The sequence below is a fragment of the Leucopleurus acutus genome (genome assembly GCF_964270905.1).
Source record: "Leucopleurus acutus genome assembly, chromosome: 8".
Classification (NCBI taxonomy): Eukaryota; Metazoa; Chordata; class Mammalia; order Artiodactyla; family Delphinidae; genus Leucopleurus; species Leucopleurus acutus.
The window spans coordinates 47,182,122-47,200,546 of NC_139151.1; the positions used below are offsets into that span (position 1 = coordinate 47,182,122).

General features: G+C 44.2%; 1 protein-coding gene across 1 annotated transcript in view; it reads left to right on the plus strand.

Moving 5' to 3' along the window:
* Positions 1–3,054: 3,054 nt before the first annotated feature.
* Positions 3,055–18,425, plus strand: part of SYTL2 (synaptotagmin like 2) — a 100,233-nt gene continuing 84,862 nt past the window's right edge. The window contains 1 exon segment of the mRNA XM_082845623.1: positions 3,055–3,089. The gene's annotated coding sequence lies outside the window, so the exon portion shown is untranslated.

Consider the following 18,425-nt stretch of genomic DNA (forward strand, 5'->3'; position numbering starts at 1 on the left):
AAAGGCTTAAGTAATACATCATGTGGGTTCAAAGGATTGATTGAGATGTTCAAAGGATTGATTCATTCAACTAGGAGGGCAGAATCTTGTGAGATTTGTCCCTGGTCCTGATGCCTGAGAAGGATTCCTTGGGTCAGAAATAGAGGTGAGGATGTCCTGAGCCTGCAGGAACCATACCTAGCCTATCCCACAAATATTTACCCACTAACTGGCTGATAAAACTAAACAACTTGGCAATGTGCCTGTGACTCTACAAAGTAACAGCTGAGTGGTGTTAGGGGTTAAATCCCAGATTCTCATTTGAAAGCAAGAGCCTTTGGAATTCCACCATCCCAGGAGGCCAGTTCAGAGGGCAGTCATACACACCTCTGCAAACAACACTTCATTTTATTTCAGTTCCATAGAGTTGCAAGAATTTAATCTTTGTTCAAATGGAGGTTCCAAATTTAAATAACCCACGCACAGCTGGAAAACTCTCCAGGCCTAAGTTCCACCTGCTTGTTTCTAAGCTAACTTCTGCTTGTGTCCCAGTCAGTTTTCACAGATCCAGCACCAACCTTTATGTTTGAGTTTAGTTTGGGGGGAGGGATTACACTTCCCCTTCCAATTCATTACTGTTAGATTACTTTTCCCTTTCCCCAAAGTATAAGAACTCTCTTCTAACCATTATCATACTATTAGCTAACATTTATTGAGATCTTACCTTGGGCCAGGCAGTGTGCTATGCGTATTACAACATCTCCCTTACACAGGACAGGTAATATTACTATTTCTATTTAATTGCAGAGGAACAGAGGCTTAAAGAGGCTATGTAACTTTTCCCAAGTCACCTGGCTAGTTTAGTGTTGGAGTCCAGTGGAGTCAGGACACGCACATATAACCACTGCACTGTATTATCCCTTCCCACTTGTCTTTCTCTTCAATATCAACAGAGAATTCTGTGAAACTTGTGTCACTTGTATGCAAACCATTTTGAAGGGTGGCAATCTGTAGGTTAAGAGGAAGAAGCCGCCCCTGACTTGCTAGCATCATGTTAACTAAGATTTATTCAGCACTCTCTATGTGCAAGACACTCTGCTAAACACAGGCACTTTCTCATTTTAACCTTCACAGTAGCCTTAGAGAGGGGCATAATTATCATCTCTTTAACAGATGAACAAACTGAGGCACAGAGAGGTTAAGCAACTGAGCTCAGGTCCTCTTAGAAAGTGGTGGGGACAGTATTTGAACCTTGGCCGTTTGATGTCAGAGCTCTAGCTTTTAAGCTCTGAGCGATATGGCCACTTCGGATGAGTTGAGGGTCCCTGACAAGACCCTACTTCAAAATTTCTCCCCCACTTGCCTGCCCCAGAACTTGAAGTGAGAAGCCTTAGATCCTCCTTTGCAGTTGGGAGTTGCTGTTTGTTTGCTGGAGAGGAGTGACACTGGGAGTAGCGAGCATCAGTTTCCCTCAAAGCCCTGTACCAGGTGATGCAAGGCAACGATGGCGGGGGAGCGGGCAGGGCAAGACCCAGTGCCTGCCCTCTAGGCTGGAGAGGAGCAGGAAGGAGATAAACAAGGCAGGTGCAATCGATACTGAAATTGAGGTACCAAAAGCAAATGAAGTCATGCCACTCCTTTGCTTAAAATCATTCACCAGCAGTCATCACCAAGAGGATGATGACAGCCTGCTTCCCTCAGCAAGACAGGCACAGCTACTCCTCCTGCATCTGTCTGTCTTCCTTCTTAGCTTCATCTCTGCCCCCCTGTCACTCACTCTGTGCAATAGCCAGGCATATGACAGGCATCTTCATGTCCTCTTTGCGTCCACCTGACCTAAGTTATAGCGCTCCTTCAAGACTTATCTTGGTCGCACTTGTATTCAAGCTTTTACTGCTCTCCTCTCCCCAGTGTATGCGACTCTATAACACTTTGTACACCTATTGTAGCAGTTATTACCCTAAATTGAAATCGTTTACAAATTTGTCTCTTCAAAGGCTTAATCCTCTTTTGCATCCGGAGTGCTCACTCAGCACGGGGGACACACTAGGCTCTCAAAGCTAGGGTGAAAGCCAAAATACGCACATTAACCCGATGCAAGGATTCCTAGGTCGATTAGTAGTCCTGCACCCAGCGCTAAACGAAGGCACTTGGGGATCAGTACTTGTAAGTTCGGGAGAAGAAAGATCTTTGGAAGGACCCAAGGCAGACCTGGGCTACACTCCACTGGATGTTCAACAGTAACTGGGGAGATGATGAGGAAGCAGAAGGCCTTAAAGTTCACCAATTTTGGAAATCTTCCGGGTCTGGCTCCACCATCGGTAACTTTTTTTTCAGCTGGCCCTGATACAATATTGTATTTATATGCGTGCCTGCCTTTCCACCAGCCAGCACCTTCCAGCAGTTTACCAGTCCTCACTCCGCACCCATTGGGTGGCTCAGGCCGTACACATCACCCTCACCGTTTATCCAGGTATTATTGTATTAGATATTTTAAAATCATCAGCTCGCTTAATCCTCTCAACAACCTGTGAGATATTTTTGTTTATTTTTCTCGTGAGGAAACTAACGTTCGGAGTGCTGAAAGCACCTTGTTCCGTACCACTGCGCGCCCCTTTCCACTGCGCCGGGGCTGACCCCGCTTTCTGAGTGGAAGAGGTCCCGGCGCTCCACGCTCTCGGGCTCCAAGGACCCCTAAAGCAGAGTGGTCAAAAAATGTATTGCATTCTTTATCTGCACAGTGAAAAAGTTGTTTCGGGGTAAAAGTTGTTGAGAAGGAAGCCAAGATGGGGAGCTAAGGGGTAGAGAAGAAACAGGAGCGGGGCGGGGAGGAGTGGGAGAAGGACCCGAGAGAGGGCTGGAGTCCTAGGGAGCTGAGGTCGGGGCGGGGCGGGGCGCGGGGGCGGGCCGGGCGCGGGCGCAGAGCTATTGGCCCGTGCGTCGGGGAGTGGCCCCTGAGCGCCCGCACGCCGCTCCACGGGGAGACCGCACGCGCCTCCCATCGCTGACAGCGGCCGGGCGGCACCTGGACCGCAGGGCGGGCGAGCCGGGCAGAGCCGCCAGCACCCCGCCGGGGGAGAGGAGGCTCGCAGCGCCCAGTCCGGAGGAAGGTAACGCGCCGCACCGCGCTCGGGGTTGCGGGGTTTGCTCCAACCGGCCGGGGTCTGCGGCCAAGAGGACGAGGGAGGCGGCGAAAGGCTGTCAGCGCGCCCGGCTCTAGCCTCGACTAATTTGCCCACTCGCTGTGTTACCTCGGGCAACTTTCTTTCCCTCTCTGGGTCTGTGTTTCCTCCTCCGTTAAATGAGGGAGTTGGTGTTGAATGGTGATGCTTTTCTGGTCTTCTGAGTTCTAAAACGTGAACTTCGTTTTGACACCCGGCAAGCGCCCTTTCTCAATTTCGCACTCACGAAAGAGCCGGCTCCGCTGCCCAGGAGGCGGTCTCCAGGAAGCCGAGGTGCTTGGGTAGGCGGCGGTTCCGTGGGCTGTCGCGTTTCCTGGGGCTTTCGAGGACTGAGCCTGGGCTTGGGACTGGCTGCTGGGTGGCCCTGACTACAGAGTAACTGTCCCTAGATTGCTCAGGTGGAGTAAGGTAGGGCGTTAGGACCTATCTGCAGGCGGGGGGGTTGGGAAGGGGGAGTTGGGTGCCGATGATTTCTACCTGGAAAATAAGCAGATTTGTTTTGGAGTTCTCCTCCTACACCCAGACCTTGTCCCGTGGTGAGTTATAAATTACAGGAATGAGATTTATTATCTTTCAAAGTAGAAAACCAACTGCTTCAGCAGCTAGGACATAGGGCTCTCCCAGCATGTAGGAAGTGGGCCTCTCTCTCTGCAGCCATCCTCCTCCCTCTTCCTTTTCCTCCCTCCTCCCTTTATAAATCCCCTTTGACTTTGAGGGGCTCCACTTCCTGCCTGAATGAAAAGTCCTCGTTCTCGTGGAGTGCTGGTTTGTGACCAGCAGCCTCCAGGGCTTTGGGTTCTGGGTTGAGATGGAAGCCTAGATAAGAACAGACTATGAATCATACTGTCAGCCTCTACCATGCAAGGATGTGCAGAGGAAGCCCCACAGGGTTTCAGACAGACAGACAGACAGAAAGACAACACTGGAAGGTGGGATGGATTCCAACTGCTGTTCAGCTTCCCGTCCCCTTCTTGGCAGCCATCCTCAGCTAGGCAGCCAACTGTCGGAGGAGGGTGCTTGAAAGGAGCAGAGGACTTTGGTGGGTTCTATGGAAGGTCTCCAGCAATTCTCTCCCTTCTCTTTCCCTCAGCCCTTAGTGTGGGATCCAGGTGAAAGTAGATTCCAGGGTCCATCAAGAGCAGCGGAGGAGGGGGGCAGGGCAGTGGCAATGTTGACTTTTTTGGGGGCACTTATGGGCCAGACACTCTTCTTTGCATGTAACACGTCCTTAGTTCTCACAAAGCCACGTGAGGGCTGGTATCCTGATATTTACCCCATTTTACAAATGAGAAACTGAGGCTCAGAAAGATGGCTTCCCTTAGTCACATAGCTAGTAAGTGGCAGAGCTGGGATTCAAATCCAGTCTTTGTGACTCTAAAACCTGTGTTCTTTTCCCTTTTTTGGTGCTCCTTGAGTAAGGGCAAGTTGGAATAGTGACAGCAAAAATGATTGTTATTGAGTTCTCACGAGGTGACAGACTCCATTCAAAGCACTCTAGAGGTGTTATGTCATTTATGGTGCAGGCGTTTCAGTCATTCTGGTGGGCATCAGTGATGCCTTAGCCTCTCTCAAGCAGCAGTCCCGTTCCAGAACGCCTGCCTGATCCCACCCAGCTGCTGGTGAATGGGTTGGGTGAGGGCGCTGTTTGCTTTATCCTAGAGGTGGTTTGAGGTCTCATGAAAGATTGACTGTCCACAGCTGATCCGTTAGACCTGACCGTTGGCTTGTGAATGATCCCACTGTCCCCTAAGAGGCCTTTCTCAGGCTTCGCTCAATAAACATTTGTGGAATGAATGAATTAGCACCTTGTGCAGAGTGGTCTGCTGTCCTGAAGAAATGTGAGGCGGCCCCTGGGGCAGCCCGGGCCCTCACCATCCTCAGAACCCAGGATGCCAGGCCAGATCGTTCTCCCCCTCGGGCAAGGAGGGAAGGGTGAACTGTGCCCCTGTGGGCTTAACAGATTTCCCTGATAATGTGTTGGCTGCCACCTGTTCTATAAATGAGTTTTTAAAGATAGTAGATGAAGACAAATTTGACTTTTGAAAAAAATTAAAAGGAAAAGTGACTTAGTTTTAATCAGGTTTCTGCTCTCTCAAAAAGGGGGGGGGGAAATAAGATGGTACTATTTGCCTTAGGGCTTCCCAAACTTCTCCATTAGAAGAGTCTCTAATAGCAAAAGAAGCCTGACAAGTGCTCCTGGGGGTTGGGTTATAGTTCAGATTGGCCCCAGCGAGCATGGAAATTGTTTTAAGGATTTATGCAGGTTTTTTCACTTGATTCCATATGTCTGTCAAATTTAGTTTTTCTGATAAATATTTATGTATAGTTTTCTTCTCCAAAATATTTGTGTAAAATTGGTGTCCTGGCATATTGCTTTATATTCTTGCGGGGCTGAGAGTACCCAAATGGAGAAACAGGGCAAAGGTTCTGGTCTGGGAGCTTTAAGTATTGTTTGCATTTTCTGGTCACTTGGTTCATAGTGATAGAGCTTCCCAGCCTCCTGTGGTGATAACCTCTCTTCCCATTTTTCAGAGTGAAGAACATATTTAAAAAATAAAAATCATTGTTTTCCCTCCCCCCAGACTTATTAAGATATAAATGGCATTGCATAAGTCTAGGGTGTACACATGATGATTTCATACATGTATATATCACTACTATTTTTCTAGGACGTTTAAGATTTAGTCTCTTAGCAACTTTCAAGTATGTAATACATACTATAGTCACCATGCTGTATATTAGATCCTAAGAATTTATTCATCTTATAACTGGAAATCTGTATGCTTTGACCAAGATCTCCCTATTTCTCCCACTCCCCAGCCTTTGGCAATCATCGTTTTACTCTCTGTTTCTATGAGTTTAGCTTTTGTAAGATTCCACGTGTAAGTGATATCATTATTGTTTGTTTTCTTATTACCAAAACTATACCTATTTGTTGTAGAAAAAGATAAAAGACAGATTAGCATTCATAATAATACATCTGTACTCAGAAACAACTAATGCAAAACTTGGGATACAGCCTTCCAAATCTTTGTACGTTAAAAAGAAAAAGAACAAATGAATATAACCCTTACTTTTGATTGTATTATTGTCAGGGCTAAGAGCCATCTCAGGTTGCTTTTGAAAGAATGTTGAGAGTAAATCATGAATAATTAAAGACATCATAAAGGTTAATCCTGTTTGTGAACCCCAAAGTTCACCCCCTATAGTTCCCCTGTGTCATTTAGTTTCTAGCAGAAAGAAGTGCCGGCAGTGGGGCTGCTACTGAAGTTACGGGGTCAAGTTGTGCTCCTTGTTAAAGTGACTCAAGTACCTTAAATGTCTCAGATGTAACAAAAAGGTAGCTCTTCAGTGTTGTTGATGTGCAACACGTGAGCAGAAAGTTCTAAAGCTAAATAGCACAGTGAGGAGGAGAGAGCCTTAGATAAGGCCCTTGCTCCAACATTGCATTTTAGTACCTGTGTGACTTTGGGTAGCTTCTGTGAACCAGTTTTCCCTCCCGTAAATTGGAAATAATGACACCTACTTGATTTTTCTCCACCGAAGTCACTAGGAGGACCAAGTGGCAGGTGTTATTGTTTGTTACTTGAATCGCATGTCAGTGTGTATGCAATTTTAAAAAAATTTAAAGGTAGAATAAAACAAAAACATTGTCGGTCTTTATAAAAATGCTGAAATCTAACTCCTGGGCCTAACGTTAGTAGGACTTAATTATGATGCAGATGCTCTGTTGGATCCCTACTCTGTTCTCTTCAAAGAATATAGGATTCCTACGTGGCTGGCGTCTCACTGATCTTCATCACAGTCCTGAAGCGAAGAAAAGGACAGAAAATAGTCCCATTTCACAGAATAAAAACAGGCTTGCCATTCAAGGGAGCTGTTCCTTTGCACAGGGAGTCCCAGAGCTCCTGAGGGCTGTCTCTAGATGCCTAAATCAAGGCCGAAGCATGCTGGGAGGAAGCAGTGAGAGCAGCCGGAAAGGTGATGATGTACCCCTGGCGGCACTCACCCAGCTCGGAGCAGCTCTGCGGAGAGGAATGGGCCCTGTATTGGGAGGCAGGTGGCTTGGCTTCTACTCCTATCTCACAGATAGGCTGTGAGCTCTGGGTTTAGTCATGTCCTCTCCCAGAGCCTTGTTTTGTTTTTTTTTTAATCTATAGAGGGAGTTGGACCAGATGAAGTTCTTTCCAGTCTTAAAAATCTATGATTCTGGGTTATTTTTCATTCACATTTGCCCACATAAAAGTTTGGTAGAGCATCTAAATGAATCAGGTGTCAGAAAATGTTCCCACTTCCTGTTGCTTTCAGTGCGCCCTCATTATTTTCTAAGGGTCTCCCCAGCTGACTGCCCTCATGCAGAACACATGATCCATAGATCATTGAGAGGAGAGTTTTTTCTGCTCATCTATTTGTTACTGTTAATCTAGAACATCCTCAGATTGTAGGAGGGAGAACTGCTTTGAGGCAACTTTTGGGAAGGTAGGTTGACGGAAGCCTAATGAAAGCAGGTTATTTATGTTAATAAGGCTGTGTGTGTCACCAAGTACTCACTTCTGAAATCACTAACTACAGTACTTTTCTTTAGTGCCCACTGGGTATTGGTCCTGTGCTGGGACCCTTGTAGAACGTGAGAGAGCACACTCTAGAGTGGTTTAGAACCATAGGCTAGGACGAGGGAGGGAGAGAGGAGACCGGAGAGAGGAGACCGGAGAGAGGAGAGAGCGCCAGGTGTGGCTGGAACACCTTGGAGATGAAAAGGCCAATTCGGGAAAAGATTGAGGCTCTAAGGGCTTGGAATCTCTGGTTTAATTCTGCATCCAATTGCCTGGCACTCAATGGGAACTTAGTATTTTCATTGAATTAATAAATGAACAAATGGAAGAATGAATGAATCACTCTTCTGAAATGAAGTCTATGCTGAAATGTGGTGTAATGATCCTCAGGTGGTTGCAGTGACTTTACATATGTGAAGTACGTACCACTTACAAAAACACGTTGCTCTGCATTATCCCTCAAAATGTTGACAGAGATTAAAGAAAGCCAAAATAGAAGCATTTCCTAACGTCATACTTTCTAGATATTTTGCAGCAACTAGTAGAACAGATTTGGTTTGCTATTTATAGATAAGTCTTCTTTCTATAAATGCATCAAGAAATATTTGAGAGGGGGGTATAAGACCTAGTAAACCATTCCACAAATTTGCATTGTGAGTTAGAGGGAGAAAGAAAGGCATTGCTTAACTTCTGAGTGAATAGACATTCTTTTTTCCCTTGTAGAGCATTGTTTTACTGTAACTCCTGGTGTAACTGACACCATCAGCTTCTGATTAGACAGATGTGTTTTGTGCTGCCATTACTCACGGCCACAGGCGCCTGGTCTCTCCTGCCACTGGCTGAGTCAGTTGATTAAAACACAGGGCTCTGAGGCTGAGGGCATGGGCTGGATCCCAGGCCAAGCCAAGGCGCCCTGTCATATCCGTGCCTCAACCACTCTGCCCCCTCTGCCAGCCATCTGCGCTAGGAGGAAGACTGAACTCTGGCATGTTAGATTCTTTAGGTCAGAATCTTCACCACTGATGGTTTTAGACTAATCATTTGAGTTTTAGAAATAAAGGGTCTGGCTCACAGACTTAGAAAATGAACTTATGGTTACCAGGGGCGAACGGTGAGGGGGACAGATAGACTGGGAGTTTGGGATTGACATGTACACACTACTGTGTGTATATATATATATATATACACACACACATATATATATATACACATATATATTTTTAAATTTTATTTATTTATTTTTTGTGTTACACGGGCCTCTCACTGTTGCGGCCTCTCCCGTTGCGGAGCACAGGCTCCGGACGGGCAGGCTCCGGACGGGCAGGCTCAGCAGCCATGGCTTATGGGCCCAGCTGCTCCGTGGCACGTGGGATCTTCCCGGACCGGGGCACAAACCCTTGTCCCCTGCATCGGCAGGCGGACTCTCAACCACTGCACCACCAGGGAAGCCCAACATGCACACACTGCTGTATTTAAAATGGCTAACCAACAAGGACCTACTGTAGAGCACAGGGAACTCTGCTCAATATTCTGTAAAACCTAAATGGGAAAAGAATTTGAAAAAGCATTTGAAAAAAAAGAAAGAAAGGGTCTGGGTTTTCAGTTTAATTCTTTAATTCTTTATAGAATGGATTCTAGGATTGTTTTAGGTCTGCCATCTTGGGACATGTTGAAGGGCACATCCTGAGACCTTGGTTGTCCCCCAAGTCTGCAACTATCACCATAGCATATCACTTCCTCAATGTGTCTGTAAAATGGGAAAGATCAGACCTGCCTCACAGTTTGTTCAGAGGATTAAATGAGGGTGTATATTTTATGGTCATATATTTAACGTGGGGGACTGATGCCCAAAGGTGAAACCAGGCTAAAAACTTGTCCCTTATCTTGAAGGCAGCAAGGAACTAATGGAAGTGTCTCAATATCGTGTGTGAAATAACTAGACTTTAGGACAGTAACACTGTCCACAGTATGGAAGGTGGATTTGAGGTTGATCGAAGGCACGCTTGTTTGGACTTGTGGGAACAGATAAGATATTTTAAAGCTTTTGGTAAAAGGCACCTGTAGGAGCAGAGATGGTGCTGCTGTTTAATTCAAGACTTCTGGAGGAAGGTACACATGTGTTGGAAAACAGTGGCTCCATATACTAATTTATGGACTGGACCACATTGGGGCTGAATTCCAAGACGATAACTGTGCCTGCCTTGGAGTTAAGCATATTTATCACTTTTAATAAGGACCCAGGTGTCCTTCTGGCACAAACGATTGAAGCTTGGACCCAGTAAGAATGTGTAAGGGCCGTATTTCCAGAATTGAAGTTCTCCAGAATTGAAGTTCTGGGAATTGTTGAAACCCAGTACATGCTGAATTTGGTTCGTGCTTTGCAGAATTTCTCATGCTCAGCAGGCACTGCTGCGGTTAACAGTCTCTGAGTTTCCTGGTGGGGGAGGAGCAGGGAGGCGTGGGCCACAAAACTCTCATCTGTGGGCAAATCGCAAGAAACTGAGTGGCCCTTTTCCCCAAGCCGTCAGCGTCAGGCACAAGTACACACAAGTGTGTGTTTGTTTGTTTCTGGGCCTGTGTTTCTGTTTCCCTGAGTGTTGTCGGCTTTATCCAGACCAACGGGAAAACCTGACATATACCCGGAGTTCCTCAGGGAAGAGCCCCTGGGGAGATCAGCCTCCGTTGCTAGAGTTGACTAAACGTGGAGAGGATCACCCGCTTCCCACATGAACTGGGTGGTGGCCCGAGCCAAGGGTGTGGAGGAGATGTGGCTCCACCTGTCAGAAGCTTCCGGGAACAGATGTTCGTGGAATGGAGCACAGGTGTTTGCTTGGTGTGTGAGGAACTGCGGATGCAGTGGACGTGCTCCCTTTCTCCCTTCTCTGGTAACCTTTCCCCACGATCACTCTGAGTCGTCGGGAACTGAAAGCTAGTCTCAGGCTGACAGGTGGAACACAGGTTGTAAGATGTACCCTTTAACTTCGTGGAGGTACCTTACTTTGGGCTTTTGGATGTGAGACCTTTGAACCTATCTTCCTCACGTGCCAAGCCCCAGGTCCTTCTCAGTGGGTTAATCAAGCGGAAGAGGAATCCTTTGATAGATTCGGGTTTGGTCTCTCTCCTTTGAGACCACAGGCACCAAGACAGATGAGCTGTGGGTGGGAATGGTCAGCTCTTTGAAGGGTGTGTTTGTGTGCTTCACTCCCTATAGGTACAATGACCACGTGTTTAAGTTTAGTTTGATATTTAAGTATAGTATGACTGGTTGATCTTTGGTGAAATTTTGTCGCTACTCTTTTTAAACTATTATTAAACAGCGAACGTTTGTTGATAAAGGGGCAGCATGCTCTGGGGGAAAGACTATCAGACTTAGAGACAAGAGTTAGTTCATTCAGTAAATACTCAGTGTTTACTGTGTGCCAGAAATTGTTTTAGGCTCGGAGTCCAGTGGGGAAAGCAGATGTCTATAATTACACATGGTGTGATGTTAATAGTCAGATGTGAGTATAGAAGGAGGCGGGGTGGTGAGAGGGGAGAGGGAGCAAGTGCCAAGGGCTTCCTGGAAGAGGTGACACTTGAGAGGAGACTTGAGGGATGAATAGGGATCAGAAAGTTAAGAGGGGCAAGAAATAGTGTGGCGGGCACAGTTTCACATTCAAGGCAAGGTTGGCAGGAACTGAGGCCAGGGAGGTAGCGGGTGGGCTGAACGTGGAGAGCTTTGTAAATCTCATTAAGGAGACTGGACTTTATAAACCCCTAACTTGTATTCTGCACTGTGTGAAAATTGGGCAAGTATTTCCTCTCTGAGCCTCAGTTTCCTCATTAGTAATATGGAGATGATAATGATTGCCTGGCTTTATCTCATGACATTATAGTGAGACTCAAGATAATAATAGTGGCCAACAATTCTGAACACTCACTATGTGCCAGACAGACTTTGCATTAAGCTCTTTACATGAATTAACTCGTTGAATCCTCACCACAACTTTATGAGATAAGGTACTATTATTGAGCCCATTTTACAGATGGGAAATCAGAGGCATAGAAGTTAAGTAACTTGTCTCAGATCAGAAAGCTAATACATGGTGGAGTCAGGATCTGAACCGAGGCACTCTGGCCACAGAGCACTTCTCAGTAGTGTGCACGTGTGTGTGTGTGTGTGTGTGTGTGTGTGCGCGCGCGTGTGTGTGCATGCTTATGTTTATAGTGCTCTCTGTCAAGCTTAAGAGCCTAGTTATGTTTGCTTGAGGCAGAAGAAGTGCATAGCTCTTGACTTGCCGTGTGTAGTGTTTGGCTTCTCCTCTGCTACAGCTGAGCCTCTAAGCTGGCTTCCTCCACATTTGCCATTCAAGTCGCCACCTCTTTCCTGAGCACTGGTTCCTCATCTCCACTGGAGTTCTAGACACAGCCACTGAATTTTCTGCCCTGCTGTTAGTTTTTACCTTTAACCTGGCTGCCCTTCCAGGCACTTGTGGTTGAATGCACTAATCCTGCAATTGACTTAAGAACTTTGAGTCTTGTTTGATTCCTGCATCTCCTGAGGAGCATTGTTACTGCTTCCTTCTCAATGTTGTTCCCAGATGACATTTATATTTCACCTCTTTGCACCTTCTAGCTCTCTGCGGCTTTTGTGACATCTGTGGCAAAAGCCCTGGTCCTTTTGATTATAGTGACTCCTCTCATTCATGCTAAAGTAACATGTTTAGAAAAGTAACAAAACTCACAGATTCCCCCATTACCCACTGCATAAAACACCTTAGTTTGACATTTGAGACTCCTTAGTTTGACATTTGAGACCTGTGTTTTAGGTTCATATCTTCCACTGTCCCCTTCTATGAACTCAGTCTTCCATTCAAACCGTGTTCCCCTTTCCCTATAGCAGCCTCTGTGCATTGTTCACATAGCTTCCTGTCTGTGCCTGGAACGATCCTTTTTTTTTTTTTTAAGATGTTGGGGGTAGGAGTTTACTTATTTATTTATTTATTTTTGCTGTGTTGGGTCTTCGTTTCTGTGCGAGGGCTTTCTCTAGTTGTGGCAAGCGGGGGCCCGCTCTTCATCGCGGTGCGCGGGCCTCTCACTGTCGCGGCCTCTCTTGTTGCGGAGCACGGGCTCCAGACGCGCAGGCTCAGTAGTTGTGGCTCACAGGCTAGTTGCTCCGCGGCATGTGGGATCCTCCCAGACCAGGGCTCGAACCCGTGTCCCCTGCATTAGCAGGCAGATTCTCAACCACTGCGCCACCAGGGAAGCCCTGGAACGATCCTTTTATTCCCCTTCTTGAGCTCTTCCCTGCCCTGCCACTTACTCTCAAAATCTTACCTGTTCTTAAAACTGCAGCTCTGTGGTAATTCTTACCAAAACCTTCCTGGTTCATCACAGCAGGAAGTTTCCTCTCCCTTCTCTAACTGGTTTAGTGTTTGGCTTATACCTCTTTTATGGTCGTCATCGCATACCACCTTGTGTTAATGCTCTTTGTGTACTCATCTTATCATCTCTATTGGTCTGAAATGTCTTAGAGGGCAGGCACTTATTGTTATTTCCTTATTGTCTGGAGCCCAGCAGGCTGACACAATACAAATGTGCTGAATGAATATATTTTGAAGCACTGAGTTATATTCACTATCTTTTTTTTTTATATACGAATTTCAACATGTCAATTAGCTATAAGAATTTAGCGGTCATAGGGCAGTTATTAATTAGATATTTGGGTTTTCGTTTTGTGTGTGCGGGAAGGGATGAACATAGTGAGCCTGAGACTGTCCTTAGAAATGCCTGCTTGCAAGGTTGCTCCTTGACTGGTACCTGAACTAGGATTGCAGAAGGGTTCCCACCAGTCTACATGATACCAGTAGCTCACTGTATCTAAACTGTGCAAACAGTGCAGTTTATGTTCAGCACCTGCCTTCCTTCTGGGAGTCTGGAATTTGGGTACATGCCAGGCAGGGGGTATCTACATGACCAGTCCCCAGTAAAAACCCCTGGACGCTGACTCTCTAATGAGCTTCCATGGTTGTTAACATTTCACACATGTTGTCACAACTTGTGTGTATGACTCAGCTGAGATAGACCTCTTTGAAGCCCATGGCTGGTTTTCCCCAGACTTCACCCCATCTGCCTCTTTTCCTTGCTGATTTTGCTTTGTATTCATCACTGTAATAAATCACGGCTGTATGATTGTATGCTGTCCTATGAGTCTTCCCACTGAACCATCAGAAATCTGGGGCTGCTCTTGGGGATCCACTCAACACACCATGAAATGCCACAAATGCAGACCCAATCCTTTTGTTTTCTTTTTTCTTTTAGCTAAGACTTCAGAGTTATTAAAGTTTTGGAGAGGTTATTGGTCCTCACATAAGAGAAGAACCCAGTTCTTAAGACTGTATGCATATGGGCATGTGAATGAACATAATGCTCTGTGAGATAAAGCTGAAGGCTTCTTGACTGCTCTCTGTAAAATTTGGGTGAGAAAGAGCTATTGGAGGAGGCTTGGTTGGATTTTTCGTAACATCTCAAGTACTGTCAGAGTCCTAAAAACATTAGTTATCAGAACTAGGCTCTTAGAAAAACTAGGGGCAGTATTAGCCTGGGATCCACGCATTCTTATTATTCCTCTAAATCAGGAGTTGAGTTCCTTGGGACATTTTTCCTGCCTGAAAATAAAGGGTGGGCAGGAGGGCATCCATAATGTTGAGATTCTATTGTGTCGGACATCAGCTAGGTATTTAACATGAATCATTTCCTTTAGTCCTCACAAAGGTCCTCAAAGGTAGGAATTTTAAGCTGTACAAATATAGTTAAGGAAAATGAAACTTAGAAGAAGTGAAATACTTGTCAAGAGTCGCACAGCTAGTGAGTGCTAACCCTGGAATTCAAGCCTAGGTCCAAACTCCCAAGTCAGTGCTTTTTTTTTTTTTTTCCCCATTGTGCTGCCTGAACACAATGGTGTGACTTCATAAAATAATTAATAATCAGTCACTATATCAGCTCTTTTACAAGTGGCTAAGCCTTACCTGGGCCTCAGTAAATGTTAAGTTTTGAGAAGTTTTATCTTCTGGTGCCTAGCTGGAAGGTTTAGAGAAGGAGGAAGTTTCCCTGGCAATGGTGGCTCCTGTGCATGCCCTAGGCTTGTGTATTGCCTTTCCAGGGTCCTGGCTCTATTCACAGGGCCCAGGAGTGTGCTGCAGTCCATGAGTGGGTGGAGGCAGGAATGGCCTGCTCTGTCATTTTGTCAGTTTCAGAGCAAGTGTGCCTGAAATCTTTCTTTCTGATAATCTTGGATAAAAGCTTGTCTGGGAACAATCTGCTTTATGAAATTTGAAAGTAAATGGAGAGTTGTGTTTTTTTTTAGGAACAGAACTATAAGGAGGAAAATAGAAATAGGTGATTTGGGGTACCCTCTTCTATTCTTATTAGTTTCATCCTAGGAAATGCTTTTATACCACATTGCTTTTAGATGATAAGCATATTTCAGTAAGGAAACAAGGCCTTGGGCTCCACAGAGTACAGTGGGAAGTGCCGGGTGTGAGCAAATAAATTTAGCATCCGGTACAGGGCCCAGCACAGACTAGGTACACAATGAACATTTGTTGAATAAATGCAACTGGGGGTGAGTGTCTTACCTCTTTTGCTGCCCAAAGGACAGAGTAACTTGGGCCCCAGTTCCCATTAGTGTGCTCCTGCTGAGGAAGGGAAGATTCACTTTTTTTAGATCAGATGTTGAACCTGGGGCCAGGCCATCATCATTTCAGAGAATGAAATGCCAATGGTTTCTCCTTGGTGGGATGAGATTTTATTTGTGATGCTGAGAATAGATTTAGTGGTGGAGGTCGTAATAATAAGAGCTAGTACTTAGGTAGTGTTTATTATGCGAGACTAAATGCTTTACACATACAAACCCATCTCATCCTCACATCATACCTTTAAGTAGATATTTTGCCAATGAGGAAGCTGAAATGCAGAGAGACTAAGTAACTTGCCCAAGGTCACATATAAGTGGTAATTCTGAAATGTGCATGTGGATACCAAAGAGCAGCCACTTAACTGCTCTTCAGTGATATTATAAAGGAATAGGAACCTAGGCATTTTCCCCCATTTTTTTTTTATTGTGGTAAAATACACATAAAAGTTATCATCCTAACCTTTCCTAAGTGTTCAGTGGCATCAAACACATTCACAGTGTTGTGCGGCCATCACCATCATCCATCTCGTAACTCTTTTCATCTTATAAAACGGAAATTCTACACCCATTGAACAATAATTCCCCATTTCAACCTACTCCTACCCCCTGGCAACTACCATTCTACTTTCTGCTTCTGTGATTTGATTACTCTAAGTACCTCATGTGAGTGGCATCATACAGTATTTCTCTTTTGGGGACTGGCTTATTTCACTTAGCATAATGTCCTCAAAGATCTCCCATATTGTAGCATATGTCAAAATTTCCTTCCTTTTTAAAGGCCAGTAATATTCCATTATATGTATATACCACATTTTGTTTATCCATTCATCTATCAATGGATACTTGTGTTGCTTCCACTTTTTAGCTGTTGTGAAAAATGCTGCTGTGAACATGGGTGTATAAATATCTCTTCAAGTCCTTGCTTTCAGTTCTTTTGGGTATGTACCCAGAAGTGGAATTGCTGGATCATATGATAATTCTACTTTTAATTTTTTGAGGAACTGCCGTACTGTTTTCCACAGAGGCTGTACCACTTTGCACTCCCATCAGCTCTGCACAAGGGTTCTAATTTCTCCACATCCTTGCCAACACTGGCTATTTTCTGTTTTTTTTTCTTTCATAGTAGCCATCCTAATGGACGTGAGATGGTATCTCATTGCAGTTTTGATTTGCATTTCCCTAGTGATTAGTGATGTCAGGTATCTTTTCATGTGCTTATTGGACATTTGTATATCTTCTTTGGAGAGACATCAAGTCTTTTGCCCATTTTTAATTGGGTGGATTTTTTGTTGAGTTTTAGGAGTTCTCTATAACTTTTGGATATTAATTCTTTATCAGATGTATGTGATTTTCAAATTTTTTTCATTCTGTGGGGTGCCTTTTTACTCTGTTGATAGTGTTTTGATGCACAAAACTTCAAAATTTTCATGAATTCCAATTTATTTTTTTCTTTTGCTGCCTGTGCCTTTGGTGCCATAGTCGAGAAGTCACTGCCAAATCTAATGTCATGAAGCTTTTGCCTTATGTTTTCTTCTAAGATTTGTATGTTTTAGGTCTTTGATCCACTTTAAGTTAATTTTTGTATATGGTGTTAGGTAAAGGGCCAACTTCATTATTTTACATGTGGATATCCAGTTTTATCAGCATTATTTATCGAAAAGACTGTCCTTTTTCCTTTGAGTGGTCTTGGCACCCTTGTCAAAAATCATTTGAGGGAACCTAGGCATTTTGAAAGGCCATCTAGTCCTTGCTATTTCTTTGCTTTATTTATTAAAAGAATAGTACGGGTGAAAGGCTTCTCTTTCCATGAATTCCTGGAGCAGTTTCTGGAAATTCTGCTTTTCTTTTAGGTCTATGTAAACCTTAAACAATATTTAAAATTTTTAATCAGAAAGAAATGAAAGTTCATGTTTGAGTCTTTTCATACTTTTCCCCCTAACATAATGTTGTTTTTTTCTTCCCTCAAATACCAGGCAAATAGTAGAAATCGAGTTCAAACAAGCAGTAAAGACTTTATAAACTCAAGTTCCCCCACTGGGAGACCAGTTCATGGAGAAATATGATGACCGGTTGGGAATTTGGATTCTTTTGAGTTTTGTGATATGAAAGTCTATTCTGTGACCTTGAGGAAATGGGAGATTTTATTGTTTGTTCTGTTGTCTTTTAGAGTTGAATGTGCATTTTTGAGTCATTGGAGCATGGGGGTTGAGGAACTGTGAGCTCTTTTCTCTAATGAGTTTCACAGCATCATTAATTAAAGATGGCAAAGCGTTAACTTCTCATTTGGACATGTTTCCAGTTGTGCTGGACTTGTTTTTCAGACCACATAGTTAGTTTTAATTAAATATTTTGTGGTGTTCATATTTGCATTGAGGGAGCGTACTGACCAAAACAAAATGGAAATGCAATTGCTTGCCAGATTCCAGCCACAGATCCTCCAACCTTTTTTTGGTAATAGGATTTTTCATTTGTGCAGAACTAAATAATATGACAGCTGTGAGGCCTTAACCATGGAAATGCCTATTTATTTGCCTGTTGGAACAATTTCCATGACAGAAAGTGTTGAGAGCATGCCCTTGATTTTTAAGGACAGGTTTATAAAAACATCAGTTATGAGATATATCAGCTTACATTTCATGGATGTTTTCAAAATTTGATGTGGCTGAAACTTTTCTCCATGTCTGTCTCTTGGAGAAAGTTTATAATTCAAAATCCTTGAAGAGAAAATAGAAAACTGCTTATCTCTAAAACACAGAATTTGATTAATAACAGTTCTCAAATTACTTTCTTCCTTATAGGTATTTGTATTTTGTAATGAAACTGGGCAGGTGGAGTAGCAGTTTATTAACAAACAAATAGCTTTTGTGATTACTTCTCTTGTGAAATCATTTTGATTCTTTGGTTTATTTATTTGGTTTCTAAAAGGTAGTTGTTTGAGGAGGAGGAAAAATCCTTCTGGAGACTTCAAGGTACTTAAAGTGACACATTTCATAGGAGCCCCATTTGGCGATGGCTTGCATTAAATGGACTATTAAG